General features: G+C 47.6%; 1 long non-coding RNA gene across 1 annotated transcript in view; it reads left to right on the top strand.

Annotated features, from left to right (window-relative positions):
* Positions 1-17,826, top strand: part of LOC118214870 — an 82,678-nt gene extending 64,852 nt beyond the window's left edge. The window contains exons 3-4 of the long non-coding RNA XR_004762702.1: positions 16,775-16,940; positions 17,053-17,826. This is a non-coding gene — a long non-coding RNA (uncharacterized LOC118214870). The remainder of the gene's footprint in view (positions 1-16,774; positions 16,941-17,052) is intronic.
* The last annotated feature ends 3,394 nt before the right edge of the window (positions 17,827-21,220 follow it).

Here is a 21,220-nt window from a genome sequence, read left to right as displayed (position 1 = left end):
ACAGAATACAATAACAGCGTAAGCAGGGTAAGAATATTTGCGCAAACCGCCATCTTGCTTTTTCATAGCAAAGAACACTTGACTAGATATTTGCATCAGCCTGTGCCAAATGAGTCTTTTTTTTTTTTTATGCAGATGAAATATTTACAATATTTATGCGGTATATTTTTGTATTGTGTCAATTTACTAGTCTCTGTGTTTACACACGAATTGTTCGGTTGTCGTCGCTCTGTTAATCTGCATTAATTCCGCGTTCTTCCGGCTCCAGGATTCAGATGTTGTTTGGCTGCCATCAAAAGGCCCCTCCGTCAGAAAAGTTCTTGTGTTTCTGAAGGAGAGCCGAACGTCAGCATTAAAAATTTAGGGGCAAAACATCCCCTCGCAGACGCGCGGCGCAGTGTGGGAGCAGATGTTCCTTCAGTGATCTGTAAATAAGCGGGACTGGAGACGGGCTGAGAGGAGGTCCTTAGCTATGCAGGAAGCCGCACGGCCTCGTTTCTGAGCTGACACCGGGAAGCCGGGGAGGGAGACTCGGTGGCGAACCGTTAGGGCACGCGTTTGATATCACTCCCTCTCTCTCTCTCTCTCTCTTATATTCCTCTTTTTCCTTCCCCCCTTTCCTCTCTCTGTACACCCTCCACCCCCCCCATCCTGTGCTAACTAGTGCAAATACAGAGGTTGAAGAATACTGGAAAATATATTAATCATTGATTAAAAATACGACAAAAAATCAACAGAGCTCAAGAGCTTAAAGGGAAAATTTGAGACTAACGAAGTTTTTCTTTTATTTATTTATTTTTTTGGAAAATGAAAGCTTAGTTTTTTTTTCTTTGCCAGTTGCTGGCAAAATTTCTATAGAATAGACTTTTTTTTTATTCAGGAATAAAATGTAAAATTCGTAAAAATTCAGGAATATGGCATGGAGTCGACGTGCGCTTCTCCACGCTTCATATTTAATGAAATTTATAACAATTGTTCTTCAATCAGATTAAGTGCTTGTTTAAAATGCAAATATGTTCTTTTGTGAGGTGCTGTAATTAAACAGAACAATGCTGTGTTTTTCATCTTCTGTTACCCGATACTCATCAGGGCCTTTGAACAGGAACAATGATTTGACCACCTGGTCCTGTTACTGTAGGGAGATTTATTAAAGTCTCCGTCTCCATAGAAAATCAGCGTGTGATTGGATGGGTTTGTTTTGGGTCAGTCTTGTTTTTCTAGCACTAGCACGACCCGCAAAGCCACTTGTGCTGATTTATATATTTATATTTCCTGTCTTGAACAGCCGTGTGTAGAGTAGTCAGAGTTACATCCATTTAGCTCATTATTTCTTCCTTCCGCACGCTCAGATATTTTAATATTTTTGTCTTTGTAATGAATTAATGCAGCCCTTTCAGCATTGTTTCGCACGTGGGCTGGCAAATCTCATAATTGCAAGGCTGCTGTCTTTTGTGTCCTTTGTTTATACGGCTTTTCACTTGGTACTTTCACTGTAGATATTGAATCGTGGGCAGTGTTGACGCGGAGGTGTGTGTCTGTGTGTGTGAGTGAGGCATGGCCAGATCAAGCTGTGCGTCCTGCTTTTTGTTTGAGAAGAGAATGGGGTGACATTTCTGTTTTATTTTCTGCAGCTAATTGATTCTACACAATTTAACATCTTTCTCACGCTTTGATGAGGTATTCTTTATGCCCCCCTTTAGCCAAAGGGAATTTAAAAATTACTGTCGAAATGTATTTTTTATTATTTCATATTTTCATTGGGTACATTTTTAATGCAGGTTGTTCTATTTTTTGTCCTTCGGTTTGTTCCATGACTTTTGAGCTCACTGCATCATCAAAATACATCTGAGCACAATTCAGTAGTTTGCTCTCTGGTATGTAATTAATTTACTGTGCTACCAGTTATGTTGACGTGACTATGAGCGATTTGAATAACCCTTTCTCTGTTAAATGTGGTTGTTCTTGACCATCTTACGTTTGGTATCATCGTAAGTTACAGTACATGGCCAAAAGTATGTGGACACCTGACGTCCAACATCCCATCCATAATTAATATGGAGCTGTTCCACTCTTTGCTGTTATAACATCCACTCTTGCATTAAGATTTGTCTACTGGAACTGAGGGACCTAACCCAAACCATGATAAACAGCCCCAGACCAAGCGATGTCCAGATACGTTTGGTCATATAATGTATCCTTGAAGAGAGTGTCAATTGGAATTGCTTACAGATGGTCAAATGGAGACATTTTTGGAAGACAGTTCAGTGGGTGGAGCTTCAAATGGACTCTTATCGTTTACCAGACTGGTGATGAACGCAAAACGTGGACCGTTTCTCAGACGGAAGCCATTGTGATGTCCCGCTCTGCCTCGTCCCACAGAGCCTGGTGGGGCCGACATAGCTCAGGAGGTAAGAGCGGTTGTCTGGCAGTCGGAGGGTTGCCGGTTCGATCCCCCACCCTGGGCGTGTCGAAGTGTCCCTGAGCAAGACACCTAACCCCTAACAGCTCTGGTGAATGCGAGGCATCAATTGTAAAGCGCTTTGGATGAAAGCGCCATATAAATGCAGTCCATTTACCATCGAGCCGACCTATCATTTTGTGTCTCAGTTTAACTTAATCGGGGCTCCATAGCAGCCAGAATGTGGGGTCTGCCATGCGGGACAGCACCCGATGACGTCTCATTCCGCTTCGCAGGTAAACTAACGGGATTAAAACTTCGATCGCCAGTCTCTTTGCGTGTCCAGCGGTGAACTTCCCCCCTGAGCCCGTCGGGCGTGGCCCGCGCCTCTGGGTGAGGATCGCGCGGCGCCGCCCGTTTAGCGTGATCGCTGGCGCCTGATGAAACGCCTCGCATCGGAGTGACAGCCACCATTTTGCTCGGGGCCGTCCGATGGCGGGTACTCCAGAGGCGACGAATGTGCAGTAATTACGCGGCTCGACAGACCTTGTGCAGTTTTCATCTGCCTGTGTGTGTGTGTGTGTGTGTGTGTGAGAGTGTATGTGAGTGTGTGTGCGTGTGTGTGTGTGTGTGGCTGTATGCATGTATGTGTGTGTGTGAGTGTGTGTACTTGTGTGTATACGCGTGTCTGTGTGTATGGCTGTATGTTTGTGTGTGTGCACGTGTGCTTGTGTGTGTATGTGTACATGCATGTGCTTTTACGTCTGTATGTGTGTGTGATGTGTGCATTTGAGTGTGTGGGTGTTCGTGTGAGCGCGTGTGATGTGTCTGTGAGTGAGCAGAGTGAGAGAGGGAGCGAGTGCGGGGTTGGTCTGAACACCTTTAGCTGGTTGACTGTCATGCTGATCTATGAACCTGAGTCCTGTTCTCCCATGTACAAATCTGTGCTATTCTGCTGACCATTTACCATTGTACACTGCAGACTTACTACTACTACTACGGGTTGCAGGTTCAAATCTTTACCAGTCCTGCTGAATTACTCACTAAATATCCCACTGTGTAGCTGGAAAATCTGGATAACGGAAGGGGCCAAGAATAAGAATTTTAAAGTGTCTACAGAAGTCAACACCTGCATGGAAATGTAACTGTGTGTGCACGCAATATGATTCTGTTAAATTCTTTGCTTTCAAATTTTTTGAACGGTTTTTTTTGTATTATTATTTTGGTTTGTGTGTTTCTGAGGGGGGTACCTCTCGACTGACACATTTGCTGGAGTATGTGAGCAGCTGTGCTAGCCGCTGTGAATCGGCCCCGCTCTACTGAAAGCATTAAGGAAGGCGAAGCAGCCATTATGACCCAATGAGCCGCAGTGCTCTGGAGGTGCCGTGTGTCCTCTCAGTGTGCTTCTAATGCGTTACTGCGCTGCTCTCTAAAAGCAGGGACACCTGACACACCCCACACTCAGCTTCACACTGGAGTGTCCTCTCAGTGTGCTTCTAATGCGTTACTGCGCTGCTTTCTAAAAGCAGGGACACCTGACACACCCCACACTCAGCTTCAAACTGGAGTGAGTGTGCGTGTGTGCGTGCACTGGAGTAACTGTTCAGTGTGTGTGTGTGTGTGTGTAAGCACTGGTGTGAGTGTGCAGTGTGTGTGTGTGTGTGTGTGCACTGGAGTAACTGTTCAGTGTGTGTGTGTGCGTGCACTGGAGTAACTGTTCAGTGTGCAGTGTGTGTGTGTGTGCACTGGAGTAACTGTTCAGTGTGTGTGTGTGCGTGCACTGGAGTAACTGTTCAGTGTGTGTGTGTGTGTGTGCACTAGAGTAACTGTTCAGTGTGTGTGTGTGTGTGTGTGTGTAAGCACTGGTGTGAGTGTGCAGTGTGTGTGCACTGGAGTAACTGTTCAGTGTGTGTGTGTGTGTGCACTGGAGTAACTGTTCAGTGTGTTTGTGTGTGTGTGTGTGTGTAAGCACTGGAGTGAGTGTGCAGTGTGTGTGTGTGTGTGTGTAAGCACTGGAGTGAGTGTATAGTGTGCTTGATTGAATTTTATGTAGCCTACTGAATATGGTCCCTCACAAAAACCCTGTGCAACTTGTTCAACCATGTTCACCTTGTCAAAAACTGGACATTAATAGAGATCATCACTGTGCAGACATCAACATTTCAGCACTCTGGAGCTGTAGATTATCAGTGTCTTTCCCCCTGAGTGACAATTGCACTTCCGAGTTCAAAGAAATGCACACTGAACAACTAAATGTCAGACTAAAATAATAACTGCCCTTGAAGCACCGGATCTGAGTTCAGTATTTTATCAAGCGCAGTGCATATTATTATGCGTTGCAAATGACATCGCGTCTGTCCAGTTTTCGAATCCCTGCGTTGGTTCTTTGATTTGTTGGCTCACCCTCTCAACATATAATGGCAGGTTTTCAAGTCTAAACACGCTTTAAGACGAAGTCCAATTTTCCTGCGTGGTTCGCCTCATCAAGATCGCCGAAGAAGCCTTCGAAAAACGACGAAAAGCCGAAAATGAGGACCGCGGAGAACTTCTGATTGGGTTCCGGCGAGCGCGACAGTGAGTGCGCGTCGGGCGGCCGGGGGGCAGCGGGGGTTAATGTAAATGAGCCGCGCGCGGGAAGCGAGCCGGAGTGAAAAAGAGGAAGCGACTCGCGCGTTCTCACGGGGGCCGGGACGTTCTCGCACCTGCAGCCCCCTGAACCGCGTGGCGGTGACAGGCTGTGGGAGCCGCCGCCGCCGTCCTCACTCACTCACTCGCTCGCTCGCAGCCCGCTAATGACATGCAAATGAATTTCCTCTTGTCCCCGGATCATATCCTCCGTGCTAACACATTACGCCACCGTGTCACTCTCCACCACCCCCAACCCCCCCCCCCCCGCCCCGCTCCCGATTGGCAAGCGCGTTCATTCGTTGGGATTAAAAAAAGAGGTGCTTCGAATTTCAAAATTCTAATTTTATAGTTGGCAATCAGATATTATAATTTCATTCTATTCTTTTGAACTCATAATGTATTATTATTATTATTATTATTATATTATTTTTTTCTGGGGAAAGTGTGACAATGTCTACAGTTAGAAGGAATACACACCTACACTGACAGTCTTTGTTTTTAATGATTAGATTTTTTGTTTTCATCATGTGTGGTTCGTGCGTAAATTTCAGTCGGATTAAAAGTTTATTTATTTATTTTTTTTCCGTTTTCATTTTTGGCACACGTGCAGGTTAGGTCAGTATTCTTGACTGGAAAATCACATTGGAATGAATGTAGCCTATAATGTGAACCACTCGTTCTTAACCCTGATTAAATTTACGTCGTGCAATGAAGCTTCCTTTGAGGGCGATCGTTAGACTTCTGTGTTCGCCGTTAGAAATGCAGATGCAGAAACTGCCTGTGCTCTGGAAACTGTCTCTGCTTAAAAAAAACTGCTCGTGTTAGTCACAGCGCAGTGGGTTTCGCTGCGCTGAGAATTTATTTCATTATAATTTCCATAATTATTAGCGCTCCTTTGAAAAGGATGCCGCTGCAGTCAAATACGCTTGACCCGAGCGCCAAGCATCCGAGTGCGCGCGGAAAGCCAGGAGGGATGCGGGTAAATGCGCATTCGCGAAGGAAAATTGAATCATTTTGCGGTTTAGTGATCAAGGAGGCGTCTGTTATTGAGCCAATGGTTCGATTATGGGCGGGAGAGTTACACAATATTTAGCATTATCGGTTGCGTTTTATTTGCTACATGACGCGCATATGGGAGTTCCACTGAGAGCTTTCCGTTCAGACAGGGCTGACTGCACTGTAGTCTTCAGCCAGCTTTTCCATTTCGGTCATAAATCCATAAACAGCCAGATTCATGTGTGTTTTCTTCAGGCTTAATTAAGCTCAGTTTTACACCAGGACATGCGTGGGAGTTGTCTTATTTAGAGAAAAATTACAACAGACTCCACAGCACCTTAGGACATGTGTGAAGGGGGTTCAGCTCTCTTGGGTATGACTGACCCTATTCCTCCAGTTACCATTTTGCCCACAGGCCCACCATTCGGTCTGTAAACTAACCCATTCCTCCAGCAACCGTTTGGTCTGTAAACTAACCCATTCCTCCAGCAACCGTTTGGTCTGTAAACTAACCCATTCCTCCAGCAACCGTTTGGTCTGTAAACTAACCCATTCCTTCAGCAACCGTTTGGTCTGTAATCTAACCCATTCCTCCCCGCAACCGTTTGGTCTGTAAACTAACCCATTCCTCCAGCAACCGTTTGGTCTGTAAACCAACCCATTCCTCCAGCAACCGTTTGTTCTGTAAACTAACCCATTCCTCCAGCAACCGTTTGGTCTGTAAACTAACCCATTCCTCCAGCAACCGTTTGGTCTGTAAACTAACCCATTCCTCCAGCAACCTTTTGGTCTGTAAACTAACCCATTCCTCCAGCAACCTTTGGTCTGTAAACTAACCCATTCCTCCAGCAACTGTTTAGTCTGTAAACTAACCCATTCCTCCAGCAACTGTTTGGTCTGTAAACTAACCCATTCCTCCAGCAACTGTTTGGTCTGTAATCTAACCCATTCCTCCAGCAACTGTTTGGTCTATAAACTAACCCATTCCTCCAGCAACTGTTTGGTCTGTAAACCAACCCATTCCTCCAGCAACCGTTTGGTCTGTAAACTAACCCATTCCTCCAGCAACCATTTGGTCTGTAAACTAACCCATTCCTCCAGCAACCGTTTGGTCTGTAAACCAACCAATTCCTGCAGTTACCATTTCACCCTACTGCCCTGCAGGGGATGCCATCACTGCCTGTGAACCCCATGAAAAGCCAGGTGTGCATGTGTTTACATGGCACGCAGATCCCAGAGATCGTGAGGTACCCATTAAAATTCTGAGAAAGTTTATCTCGAAGAGCATAAAATATGATCAGAAAAAGAAAAACACAGAGAGAATTTGTGATTCCTTTTTCCCTGATGGAGTGATCTTCTGTCTCATATCGTACATCTTTTATTTCTCCTGTAATATATCTCCTATAATGGGGGAGTTGTTATGTGGTGAGAGTGTGTGCCCCACGGACTGAGCCACACAGTCTCCCCCTTTTTAAAAAAAAAAAAAAAACGATCCTCTGAACACAGGTAGTGTCCAAACCCTGGTCACTCTTGTGTCATTGTGTACATTCTTTAGAAAGCCCCCCCCCCCCCCCCCCCACTTATCAGCTAATAGCCGTTATCCTGATAGCAATGCTTAAGTACTGCCTGTGCTACCCCTGTTCCCCTCCATTTTACAGCTAAATATTAGAGGTCGTCCATTATGACAAAAAAAAAAAAAAAACAGATTTAAGCGCAGACATATATATAAGCATTAAGCTTTTTGTGTAGTCTTGCAATTTTCACCTTTCAAGCGGTGATGTTACTGTGTGAAAAATCATATAGTGTAGGAGTTATTTTAGTTGAGCTACAGTATATTTATATTCACGTCCAAATAGAATTCAATATGTCATTCAAAAGCATTTTCCCAGGAGAATCACTCCCTCCTCTGTAATTCCCTCAGACATTCTGTGTGCAAATGCAGTAATAGAAACATTTATAACATCAAAAGGATTCAATTTTCTTTTCAATCACCCAACTGTATGAATGGCTTTTTCCATTGAATCCAACAATGAGAGGCCCATTACCACCAGCTAAAATATGGGGTGCCTTCCCTGCTTTTATGAAAGTATGTCAAACAATTTGCTGTATCTTACATTTTTTTTTTTTTTTGTTCTAAACTAGCATGGCTGCCTGAGAGGTTTGTTTCTTAATTTTTTTGTCGGGCAAAATACCATTTTTATTTCAGACAGGCGAGGTAATCATCACTGGGGCACATATTTCTTAATCCCGACTGTTACTTTCTTTAATATACTGACTCCGTTTCTGCGGGTTTCTGCGAGACCCCGGAACAGACGGCTGCGGTCGGTTAATTGCGGCTGGTAAATTATAACGAAAGGTCGATTTGCATAGTAAGCAGGTGATTGCTGAGCACCGAAAGGTTCCTGACGCCAGGCAGAGATGTAAACCGGCTAAAAAAAAAAAAAAACATCAGGATTTAAAGCTGCAGCTCAGTCAGGCTGTGGGTCGATCAGAGTTTATCTGTGGAGTGCGCAGGGCAGAATGAAGGAGTTGGACACATAACCAGAGTGCACATGGATGGGAGTATGAGGTCAGTGAATGTAAAGGGGACCTGCAGGCTGGTGATGTCATAAGGACAGCGTTTCCACCACACAGGTGCCTTGTTGTTGGGTAAACGTCTCTCGATTTTGCTGTGAAAGGCCAGTGACATGGGGGGGACCGTTGAGCTCTCTTCTAAAGAGCGCTGTGACATCATTTCTATGCGTGAACATAAATGTCGGGAGGATTGCATTTCTGCAGCGAATAGCCCAAAGTACCCCCCCCCCCCCCCACTGTAGTATTTTTATACCAACTGTGAGGAAAAAACAGAATAGAGTTCAAGTTCTGAGGTTTTGTCTCTTGTCCTCACAGAGATTTGATGTATTTAAAAGAAGTATGTTATCAAAATCAACAACAAAAAAAAAAATACTCGGGTAATATACAAATTATTATCATTTTCAGATATTGCATTAAAAAAAAGAGCCATTTCTGTGAAATGACTTTTTCGATGTTTTCCAGAAAGTCCACATATTTACAGCATATTGCAATTTATTCCAACTGAGTGAGTAAATCGGAGGGGAGAATGCAGAGTTCACAAAGCACTCACTGAAGGGGGGGGGGGGGGGGGGGGGTGGATGCAATTTGACAGGTGCCTTTTTAAAAATAAAAATCTCACTCTCAAGCACTTAATTACATCTGGACGCTTTTCCAAAGTAGTCTGCGTGCACAATGGAGAAGAAGCCAACCACACCACACAGTCTATTTATACACCGCTGACATGGAAGAGTGTCAGGATAAATGTTTCATCAAGTATGTTAATGTGAGCAATTACAACCCATACCATTCGGATGAGGAAATTATGAGGGGTTTAAAAAGGAGAACGTGTCAGTCAGCAATCTGTGCTCTGGGTCACAGTCGGGCACAAAAAAAAAAAACATAAGAACATAAAAAAAAAGATCTCTACAGGATGAATGCCTGGCAGAAGGGCACAGACCCTGAATCCTTCCACAATGTGAACTAGAAAAATCAATACGACTTTCTCATGAGCCTCGATGAATATGCCTGGGCGCTGAGAGTCGAAGCACCCCGACTGGCGCAGGTGTGTGTGGAAGGCGTCTAACCTGCGGTAAAATCCATACCTGCTTATGCAGTCGGCCGGTCGGGTTTCGCCGCAGCCCTGAAACACTGTGTGAGGTTCCTCCGCCTTCTGCACCCAGCAAACAGAGGAGCTTCGCTCATCCCCATCCCATGCTGAATAATTCTGTGATTAGCGCCAGTGTCTATCGATTTATTTCGCCTGTATCTTATACGTGCGTGCTTTGATGCTGGTTGCCACATGTTTATTCTGGTTGGCCATTTTGTTCCGTTGCGCCGCCCCCAAAAAACAGCACACAGTGGATGTGGATGGAGCAGGTAGGCTGAAAGCTTTGGGGAAACCTTGACGACGGCGACTTTAAAGAATATTACTTTATATCACCGTTGCGTTATTGATCTCTGCATACTGTTTGGAGCAACGTGCCAAATTTATTCCGTTCGGATCTAATTTATCCGTCAGTGGTGCATGCTGGTCTCATCTCGACCCGTGCTGCTCGGAAACCCTCCCCTCAGCGTCTGAGTTTCCCCCCCTATTGGTCCATCAGTAAGACCTTCCCTGAATGGCTGCATGAGAGTCATGTGATGTGTGAGAAGTACTGCAGTCACGTACATAGACGCACACTTCACAAGCAATGCATACCACTTAGTTACTTGTTATATTGTTAAGGCTCTGTTCCAGTGTGTGGATGGGCCCCATGGTCTGGTATCTGTTAAGACTCTGTTCCAGTGTGTGGATGGGCCCCATGGTCTGGTATCTGTTAAGACTCTGTTCCAGTGTGTGGATGGGCCCCATGGTCTGGTATCCGTTAAGGCTCTGTTCCAATGTGTGGATGGGGCCCATGGTGTGGTACCAAATTCACACGATGCCTTTGCCTGTGGGGTTCCTTATAATTGGTCACAGTGTCACCCAGGGAGGGAGGGAGGAATTTGGTTGGCCAAGATGAGGTTGGCCTCTTTTACAGAGACACAGCTGGGACACCTGAAGTGTCTCCGGGGGGGGGGGGCACACTCGATGTGATCAGAAAGTTTATGATGCGTACACATCTTCAGGAACGACGCAAAAGCCACTAAATGCATTCATCTTACATCATCACAATTCATAGTGCGTGTGCATCCCAATTAAAAATGCTCCCGTCTCCAACCTCAGATGTATCTGCTGATATAGTCAGCATGGTGACAGTAATCTGAATTCATTAAAGTTCAGATATGTTCTGAAATGATGATCTGTGTTCTGGGCTGTAAAGCAGATAATGCGTAACTAGTACATTAATTAATGCTGTCATTCTTCTGTTGTACCTGTGAATGTGTTATGCATGCATAGTGAATCAGTGGCTTCATAAACACTTTCCTCAAAAGACGTTGGATGTTTCACGCCTTTGACAGATGTAAACGTCACTTTTAAACTGTCACTAGCCAATGGGGGACTGGTGTTGGAGATGGGCACTGGCTATAAACATGGGCACATACATCGGGATTGCATCAGTCGTTACGTGCGTCTCCTTTAACTGAGAAATGAATGAATGGATGAGTGAATGAATGAATGACTGAATGAATGAATGAATAAAGCAATACATGGTTGAAGTGTAATATTTTATGGCTATGGGGGCTCTGTAACAGCCTGAGATGTGGGACTTTTGTTGAATTTTTTCGAGGCTGATGTTTATGAAATGGGGGGGGGGGGGGTGGGGAGGGGGGCGTTCCGGGGGGAGCGACCGGTGGCCATCTGCCGCATGCTCGTCGCATGGACAGCTGCAGCCCACTGCGGCGGCCGTGTGCACAACTGTGTCCGAAAGTATTTACGCCGCTGTAATGCCTTTTACAAGAAGGCCAGAGGAACAGCACCCACTCTCGGGTTCTCCTGGGATTTAAAAATGCCATCAGCCTTTGACATCCCCCTGCCCCCCCCCACCCCCCAAATTCAGCCCACCTGGTCCAACTCTCTCCCCATCCCAACATTTCTGTCTGTCCCTAGGATTTATTCATCTGTGAATTGTGGTGTATGCTGTGCTTTCCTTGGTAGTAAAATGATAGTAACGCACAATGATGTTGTGAATTGTGGTGTATGATGTTTAGTGTGCTTTCCTTGGTAGTAAAATGATGGTAATGCACAATGATGTTGTGAATTGTGGTGTATGATGTTTAGTGTGCATTCCTTGATGGTGAAATGATGGTAACCCACGGCGACGCTGGTGAAATGATGGTAACCCACGGCGACGCTGGTGAAATGATGGTAACCCACGGTGACGCTGGTGAAATGATGGTAACCCACGGTGACGCTGGTGAAATGATGGTAACCCACGGTGACGCTGGTGAAATGATGGTAACCCACGGTGACGCTGGTGAAATGGCAGTTAGGCCCGTTGATGCGCAGCCTCAGCCGAGCGCCAGTTTAAATGGTTATTACTGCGCAGACCACAGGCTGCCGGTCCCAGGTCGCCCCTCTGCTGCAGCGCGCGGTTCACGGTGCCTGGAAGACGGTACGCCTCATTCAGTAACGTCAGATCTGAGAGAGAGCCGCAGAACGTGATAACCATGGCAACATGGGGAGAGAATGGGCGAGAAACGCAGACCGTGTGAAGCGTTGCAGAGGAGATGTAATGGAGCGGCCTGTGATAAGTATCACAAAGATCCAAAGCCGCACACACACACACACACACACACACACGCACACAGACATACACACGCACACACATGCACGCATGTAACACACACAGACATACACACAACACACACACAGACATACATGCACACACACGCACATGCACACAGACATACACACGCACACACATGCACGCATGTAGCACACACGCACACGCACACACACGCACACACACACAGGCTGACGAAAGCTCTGCTCAGCAGATCACTGACTGTGACCTCATACTTAGTTCCAATTGTTGCCCTTTCATTGTCTGGAGAGCGGGGCTGTCATCTTCGGTGTGCAAACGTGTCCCACCCCCAGCCCCCAGAAGGATCTCCATGCTCTGTTAGGTCCTGGGGGGGGGGGGGGGGGGTTGTGTGCAAACTGAAATATGAACAGGGCCACACCTGACATTGTGTTCCCCTTCTCACACATCGCAGGCTGGCAGGTGGCGTCCCAGGTTGCCTGTGTGGCACACTAATGATTCACATGCAGCAGGAGGAGCTCCCTTCGTTAAATGCACAAAGGTGTGTTTTTCTCTGTTTGAATCACATCCTTTTTTATATCAGCTCTTTAGCTCCTGCTCTGCCCTGCTGGAGCTGATTTGGCTGCAGCTGGTGTTTACAGGATGTGACTGATGCTGCTGTTCTAAGCTAGGATTTAAAAGATGTGACCGCTGATCTAAGCTGGTGTTTAAAGGATGTGACCTCTGCTCTGGCTGCTCTTAGCTGGTGTTTAAAGGATGTGACTACTGCTGCTGCTCTGGCTACTCTAAGCTGGTGTTTAAAGGATGTGACCGCTGATCTAAGCTGGTGTTTAAAGGATGTGACCGCTGATCTAAGCTGGTGTTTAAAGGATGTGACTGCTGCTCTGGCTGCTCTAAGCTGGTGTTTAAAGGATGTGACTGCTGCTGCTGCTGCTCTGGCTGCTCTAAGCTGGTGTTTAAAGGATGTGAACACTGATCTAAGCTGGTGTTTAACGGATGTGACCGCTGCTCTAACCTGGTATATAAAGGATGTGACTGATGCTGCTGTTCCGGCCTGACTTTTATGTGTTGTGTGGGACTGTGTTTGTGGAGCTGCAGCCATCCAGGTTTCATGCAGGTGGATCTGGGAAGAAACTCCTGTTAGGAAGGTGTGTTTGTGGCACAGCCTGGTGTCGAACCCTGGTCACCTCAGCGCCAACTGTGGCTAGCAGTCCTGCGGGGGGGGGGGGGGGGGGGGTCACATCTCCCAGGGAGTGAGGGGTTCAGCCAGCAGTCTTATCACTGTGCAAGCACGCCCCCTTCAGGAGAACAGGCTACAGTCACTGCATCTCTGTGATGGGGCAGATTTATTGTAAGTGGCAAGAAAAGGGAAAATTCATGGTTGTCATGTGGTTAAAAAGGTGGTGTCTGTTTAGAATCTCAGAACCATACATTGGAAAGCCATTTATGTGTTAGACTTCCGTTCTGTCTCTTTTAGTTGGCAAAGTGCACGTGTGTATCCCAGAGCCTTTGTGCTCAGGGGGGGTGTGGGGGGGGCAGAAGTAGGGTTGGGGGGGCGAGGTGGAAGTGGTGGGGGGCAATCCTGAGGGCCTGGAGAGCCGCAAGGGGGCTGCTTTTTATATTCACCTCGAAATCAACAAATAGTTTAGGTCCCGGAGACCGTGTGCAGCGAGCTAACTGTGTAATCGACTGCTTTAATTGATCAATTAAGTGCTGGGTAACAATGAAGCCCCCGCACGCCCCGTGGCCCTTCAGCTCTGGGGCTGAGCCACCCCTGTGCCAATTCAAAGCTTTATTCTCATAATTTGAGTCCATTTATGCAAAATCTGAATGGAAACCAGGCTAACGGAAAAAAAAAGTGCTTTACCTGCTGACTGGTTGGGGACCCCCCACAGGGCAGGGCTCTGTCTGTTCTGGCGTCACTAGCAACGGGAGTGTTACAGTTGGCTTTTGATGACGGCGTCTCATCGTGCGGTGCTGACCCCTGCTGGTGGGTCGGGTACCTGCAGGTCGGGCCTGATTGAGGTGAACGTGAAGCGTCTTCCTCTGACTGGTGTCTGGGAGGAGAGCGCGTCTGTGTCTGCCACTCGCGAATCCAAGATGGAAGCTGCAGTGAGCACAGCAGTGTGAGCATGATCGGGCATTCCACACTGAGGAGAAAAGGCGGGAAAAGTGTTTTTTTTTGAAGTGGCTCCGCAGCAGGGTTTTCCTCTGGTTAACAGTCACAGTAAATTACAGTCACTAGGCAGACACTCTTATCCAGAAGGTATCGCTTCGCATGGACCCGTGTTCATCAAACAGCAGCTAGGATAAATGTGCTCAAGAGCATTCCAATGCTAACAACAGCACTTCTCAGTCTGAGCCAGACCTGGGTCAAACACGTATTTGTTTCGGATTCAAATACTTTTCTGTGCTCTATTGATCTTGCCTGGTGTAATTGAGCCAGCTGATATGATCAGACGGTGAGAGACTTTGAGAGACTTTTTGAGAGTATTCCATTGGTTCCAGTACACCAGACAAGATCGTTAAAGCGTAAAAAAGTAAGTAAGCAGAAGGCTCTCGTGTTTAATGTTGTACCAGTTTGGAGTTCAGGTTTGCTTTTGATCACATAGAGTTTAATTGTAACAGAAATTTGAACCAGGGGTGCCCAAATATTTGCGCCCCACTGTACGTATTTGACCCAGGTCTGATCTGAGCGGATATATAAACATGACCCTACGGGTGATTCACACCCAATATGTAAGACTCCCTACTGCTGAATCTGACCCTGTATGCAAATGTGACCTTAAATGAAAATTTGACCCTACAGATGAACATAGCTGACCAAGCAAAGCCCTGTTAGAGACCCACTGTGTCGTTTCCAGAGTGAAGATACTGTAGTTTTTCTGGTTCGAGCGAGCAGCTCAGCAGACAGATTTGCACGCTTATGGGATTACTTGTGTGCTGGAAAGGGATTTGAGCCAGGCGCATCCCACTAATGTCCACATCTGCATTTCTGACCGAGCTGTCCGCTGATGATCTCTCTCTCTACGTTCAGCAAAGCCAAGACTGGATTTAAACCAGCCCAGGGGAAACGTGCTTATGCACCATTTTTTCTTTTTTTTTACTGGCCTACAGGAAATCTTTGTTTAAATGTGAAATTGTCTGGATTCATCTAAAATGGAGCTGGCAGGAATTATCGGCAAGTGGTTTAGAGCGCATGCATTCAAAAAAAAAAAAAAAATATATATATATATATATTTTTTAAACAAGGATGAATGTTGAGTGGAAAAAGAAACGCTCTCTCTCTCTCTGGGACTGGTCTGGAACTGAGGGGAACTGATGCACAGCTTGCTCCCCATTCCTCTCTCTCTCTACCTCCCCCTCTCTGACTATCTCTCTCTTCCCCTCTCTCTCTCACCCCCTCTCTAACTCTCTCTCTCTCTGTCTATCTCCTTCCTCCTTGTTCTCTCTTTCCCCCTCTCTCACTCTCTCTCTCCTCCTTGCTCCTTTGCTCTCTTTCTCTCTCTCCCCCTCTCTAACTCTCTCTCTCTCTCTCTGTCTATCTCCTTCCTCCTTGCTCTCTCTCTCCTCTTCCCCCTCTCTCTCTCTCCCTCTCTCGCTCTCTCTCTCTCTCTCCCTCTCTCCTCCTCTCTCTCTCCCTCTCTCCCCCTCTCTCTCTCTCTTTCCCCCTCTCTCCCCCTCTCTCTCTCTCCCTCTCGCTCTCTCTCTCTCTCTCCCTCTCGCTCTCTCTCTCTCCCTCTCTCTCTCTCTCCCTCCCCCTCTCTCTCTCTCTCTCTCTCTCTCCCCCCCCCTCTCTCTCCGCACACACACACACGCGTGCAGCGGGACACACAAACACAGGGACATTGTTTCCGTGCGCCGTGAGTCATGCGGTGCTCCGCGCTCTCGTGCCCGGAGCGCGGCTCGCGCGTCACACACACGTGCGGCGCGAGGGTAACCGCGGCGACCAGAGGACCTATTAAAACCAGCGAGCGGGAGCCCAGAATAGGAGCAGCCGGAGGGGGGATTTTACAATATGGCCCTCGGGTCGGTTCCCGCCCCAGTCCTGCCCCACCAACAAGTCTGAAATTACACCGCGCCGCGAGCGGCGTTTCGCGCACACCGCCGCCGCCACTCCCTGTCATTTCGGCCGGCGGCATTGTATATTGTTCGGCTTCGTGAAACCCGCCCAAAACCGCAGCGCATGAGGTCACCTCCAGGGGGCTTTGACAGCGTAATTATAAGCCTGGTTTTTAATGTCTCTCCCCCTCTCTCCACGCGGCGGGACAGAACTGCCTGTTCTGCCAGGCGCCCGCTCCCGTCCAAAATTCACTCATCGTGGCAGCGGCAAAAATAACAATATCGTCCCCGACCGCAGCTGGAAATATTTACGAGCGTAAGAGATCACTGGCTTTCCTCGTGCAGGCGCAGGCAAAACGAAAAGTTAGAATCTGCCGGTTAAAAAAAAAAAAAAAAAAAATTAGCTCATGAAAACGCACGATTTCTGATTCGCTTTTCGAACTTTTTGAAGGAAAAACGAGGCTAGAGCGGCAGTTTCCCTCGGCCGTGAACGTTAACGCCGCAAAGCGAAAATGGAGAACGGCACGTTGACTGTGTAGGACCCGGGGTTACTGCGGGGTGCTGAAAGCATTTGTCCAGAGGCCCAACCACGTAAATATCAGTGTCCTGGGATGGAGGTAAACCCTCATTCAGTTTTACAACCCATCATTATTTGGGATTTGGGGGGCCGAGCTACTGTATATAGATTTTCAAGATGTCTAATTGTGAGCGGTCTGATTTCACAAGCAGATGAGCTCCTCGTTTGATGGTACTGAAGACCAGAAGAAGAATCCGCGGCGCGGTGGCGTGCCGTGCGCCAGCTGTGAAATGGCGTTTAATGGCGATGCCGCGTAACCGTATCCACGGGGACCGAGATGAGGTCATCGGCGTCTGCTGGAGGGCCGCCGGTTTTTATTCCAGCTCAAGGCCTAACGCGGTAACTGGAGCCGCCATTTTGTTTTGTTTTTCTGGACAGGGTCCTCCGGAGCATGGAGCGGCCATGTTTGGCCCTCATACAGGAAACGCATCAGAAACTGTGGCCTGTTTATAACTCTTATGTGGTTGGAACGTCCTGGATTAACACAGCGTGGAACATGCCGTTATGGTCTTTAATCGATTGAACCTGCCGGTATTCTTTCTGATTGGTCAGACATGCCGTTACTGTTTCTGATTGGTCGGACAGGCTGTTATTGTTTCTTATTGGTCGGACATGTCGTTATTGTCCCTGTTTGGTCGGACATGCCGTTATTGTTTCTTATTGGTCAGACATGCCGTTACTGTCTCTGATTGGTTGGACATGCCATTATTGTCCCTGATTGGACGGCAGTGAGCACAGGAAGAGGGTTGAGCTAGCGATGGGAAAATGCACTGCTGTGTGCATTTGTACTAAATATAAAGCTTAAGCCTGTTTGTTCACGTGTTTGTTCAATCTCTGTAATTTATGTTTCTTTATATTCCTCTCCAACTCTGAAAGCAGATGGCCTGTGTGTTGTACTCTTCAGTGTGGAGGCACGCACATGTATGTGTGTGTGCGTGTGTGTGTGCGTGTGTGTTTGTGCGTGTGTGTGTGTGTGTGTGTGTGTGTGCGCGCGCGTGCGTGCGTGTGCGTGTTTGTGCGTGGCGTGTGTGTGTGTGTGTGTGTGCGTGTTTGTGTGCGTGCGCGCGCGCGTGTGTGTGTGTGCGTACGTGTGCGTGTGTGTGTGTGTGTGTGTGTGTGTGTGTCTATGCCGTTAGCCTCTCCCGTGTGTGTGTGTGTGTGCGTGTGTGTGTGTGCGTGCGTGTGCGTGCGTGCGTGCGTGCGCGTGTGTGTGTGTGTGTGTGTGTGCGTGCGTGTGCGTGTGTGCGTGCGTGCGTGCGCGTGCGTGCGTGTGTATGTGTGCGTGCGTGCGTGCGTGCGTGTGTGTGTGTTTGTGTGTGTGTGTGTGTGCGTGCGTGTTTGTGTGTTTGTGTGTGTGTGTGTGTGTGCGTGCGTGTGTATGTGTGTGTGTGTCTATGCCGTTTGCCTCTCCCGTTTGTGCAGTGTGTGTCCTTCCTTTGGCTGTTCCCCATCTCAGTGGTAAGTCAGCGCTGCGTGGAGGCAGAACTCTGATGGACTAGCAGCTGAGTGTGAACTTTCTCTTAGGACACAGGTAGCCTATTTACAGTGTGTTTTTACTCCATGCTCACTTTTAACGCCTCCTTGTAGTTGGCTTTTATATTCCTCTGTTGCACTGTGGGATTTACTTTAAATGAAAAGTTCATTACAAATAAAAAGTTATTATTACTATTATTAATCATAATAATTAATTATTCATTATTATTATTGTTATAAAAAGAAGGCTGGTAGTCCAGCTTTATCCCGTTTGCATGTTGTAAGATTGCAGGGTCTCACATGTCCGGCTGAACAGCTCCATCAGATTCAGTTGGTGGGAAAAAAGTCCACATGTAGCATGTATTTGCTAATTAACAAAACTTGGGCTAAATTGAGCCTGGTCCTGACCAAACCAGTACCAAATCCAGCCCCTCACCTGGTCAGGTCCAAACCTATGCCAAAATCAACCCCCAACCCCTCACCTGGCCCTGACACAAGCCAACGCCAAATTCAGCCCCTTACCTGGCCCTGACCCAAGCCTACGCCAAATTCAGCCGCTTACCTGGTCATGACCCAAACCTGTACAAAATCCAGCCCCTCACCTGGTCCTTGGGGAGTGGTCTCCCGAGCCCAGTGTTCTCCCCTCTCTTCCTCCCTCCTTGCCTCTCGGCATGATGGGCCTAATAATGGAAGCTCGGTATTTGTGCAAGATGGGACGCTGACGTGAGCGGAGAGGGACAGGGGAACTATTTAAATATTCGCCACGCCACGCCACATCAGCCCTAATGGCGTCAGAAACACACCGCTGCCCTGGCTAAGCCCCTCCCCCTCTCCGTCCACCCTCATTAAGCAAGTCTTTCATTTCCAGGGCTAATAGAAAATGCAGGATCGCTTAATCATAAATGCAAATGACCTGTCTGTTCGGATGAGTTTTTTATTTCTTGTGCGTAGCACTGACGCTGATACAAGGCTTTGTAAGGTCGAGAGATGAAAGGTGGGTGGGGGTAGGTAGGGCGGGTTGTCTTTATGCTTTATTATTATTTTAATAGAGCAGAATGTATTCTACCCCTTTCATGAATGTGTGCGTCCGTGAGGAGGGTAACTGCCCCACTGTGTGGGTCCATGAGGAGGGTAACTGCCCCAGTGTGTGGGTCCATGAGGAGGGTAACTGCCCCAGTGTGTGGGTCCATGAGGAGGGTAACTGCCCCAGTGTGTGGGTCCATGAGGAGGGTAACTGCCCCAGTGTGTGGGTCCATGAGGAGGATAACTGCCCCAGTGTGTGGGTCCATGAGGAGGGTAACTGCCCCAGTGTGTGGGTCCATGAGCAGGATAACTGCCCCAGTGTGTGGGTCCGTGAGGAGGGTAACTGCCCCAGTGTGTGGGTCCATGAGGAGGGTAACTGCCCCAGCGTGTGGGTCCATGAGGAGGGTAACTGCCCCAGTGTGTGGGTCCATGTGGAGGGTTACTGCTCAAGTGTGTGGGTCCATGAGGAGGGTAACTGCCCCAGCATGTGGGTCCATGAGGAGGGTAACTGCCCCAGCGTGTGGGTCCATGAGGAGGGTAACTGCCCCAGTGTGTGGGTCCATGAGGAGGGTAACTGCCCAAGCGTGTGGGTCCATGAGGAGGATAACTGCCCCAGTGTGTGGGTCCATGAGGAGGGTAACTGCCCCAGTGTGTGGGTCCATGAGGAGGGTAACTGCCCCAGTGTGTGGGTCCGTGAGGAGGGTTACTGCCCCAGTGTGTGGGTCCATGAGGAGGATAACTGCCCCAGTGTGTGGGTCCATGAGGAGGGTAACTGCCCCAGTGTGTGGGTCCATGAGGAGGGTTACTGCCCCAGTGTGTGGGTCCATGAGGAGGGTAACTGCCCCAGTGTGTGGGTCCATGAGGAGGGTAACTGCCCCAGTGTGTGGGTCCATGAGGAGGGTTACTGCCCCAGTTGGCTGCTCAGGGTCCTTGCAGGAGTGCCCTCACAGGTGCCTGTTCACAGGGAAACTTCACGACTGGGCTGTGATGAACTCCATTTTTTAATGATTTTATTTTTCATTAGATATGCAAGTTTCAACCTTAGTTTTAATAATAATTTTAGCAATTTCTTCTTCAAACTAAATTAATGTCTGCAAGCAATTAAGGGGTGAGTTAATTAGATATTCACTTTACTGTTTTTAAGACATCGAACCCATCAACTAACTAAGCCGCTCGCTTGATATAAAAAATCATGAGTATTTACTGATATTTACTCTGCACCAAAGGATATTAGCATATGTTTTTTTCTGTGAACATACATTTTTATTCCATGTTCTGGTTTTTTCTAATATTGAAAAATTAACTTTTTTTTGGATTGACTGCAAGCATAGTAAGTCAAAATGAGTATTCTCTTAGCTTATGTCTCAGTAGAAGGAGGTGATAATGAAACGGCTCTGTCTGCTTCTGATCCGAACGAGAATGCAGAAATTAGCTGTGGTTGGACGACGCAGAAATGATCTGTGTTTGGGAGAAGCCAAGCGGCACCACAGGACCTGAGCCTAAAAATATAGCGACCGAATGTTGAAGCAGGGAAAAGCAGGGGTGTACAGAAGTACGCTTTTCTGAGCCGGGAAAACATTTCCCCTTTCATTTTCATTTGACTCATATTTCTCTCGCTCAGAAAATGGGTTTGATTCGCTGATGCATTGATGATTCCCAGATTGTGTGTGTGAAATCCATCTGTGTTTTTTTTTTTTTTGGGGGGGGGGGGGGGGGCATGGCGCACCCTCGGGTTAGATGTGCTGTAAGGGCCCCTTTTTTTTTGGCACAGGCACAGACTGGGCACCGCGTCACCGGGTTCTCCCAAAAACCGCAGGGCGTGTG

Source organism: Anguilla anguilla, chromosome 16, assembly GCF_013347855.1.
Source record: "Anguilla anguilla isolate fAngAng1 chromosome 16, fAngAng1.pri, whole genome shotgun sequence".
NCBI lineage: Eukaryota > Metazoa > Chordata > Actinopteri > Anguilliformes > Anguillidae > Anguilla > Anguilla anguilla.
The sequence above is the reverse complement of the archived record's forward strand: the minus strand, read 5'-3'. Positions and strand labels throughout refer to the sequence as shown.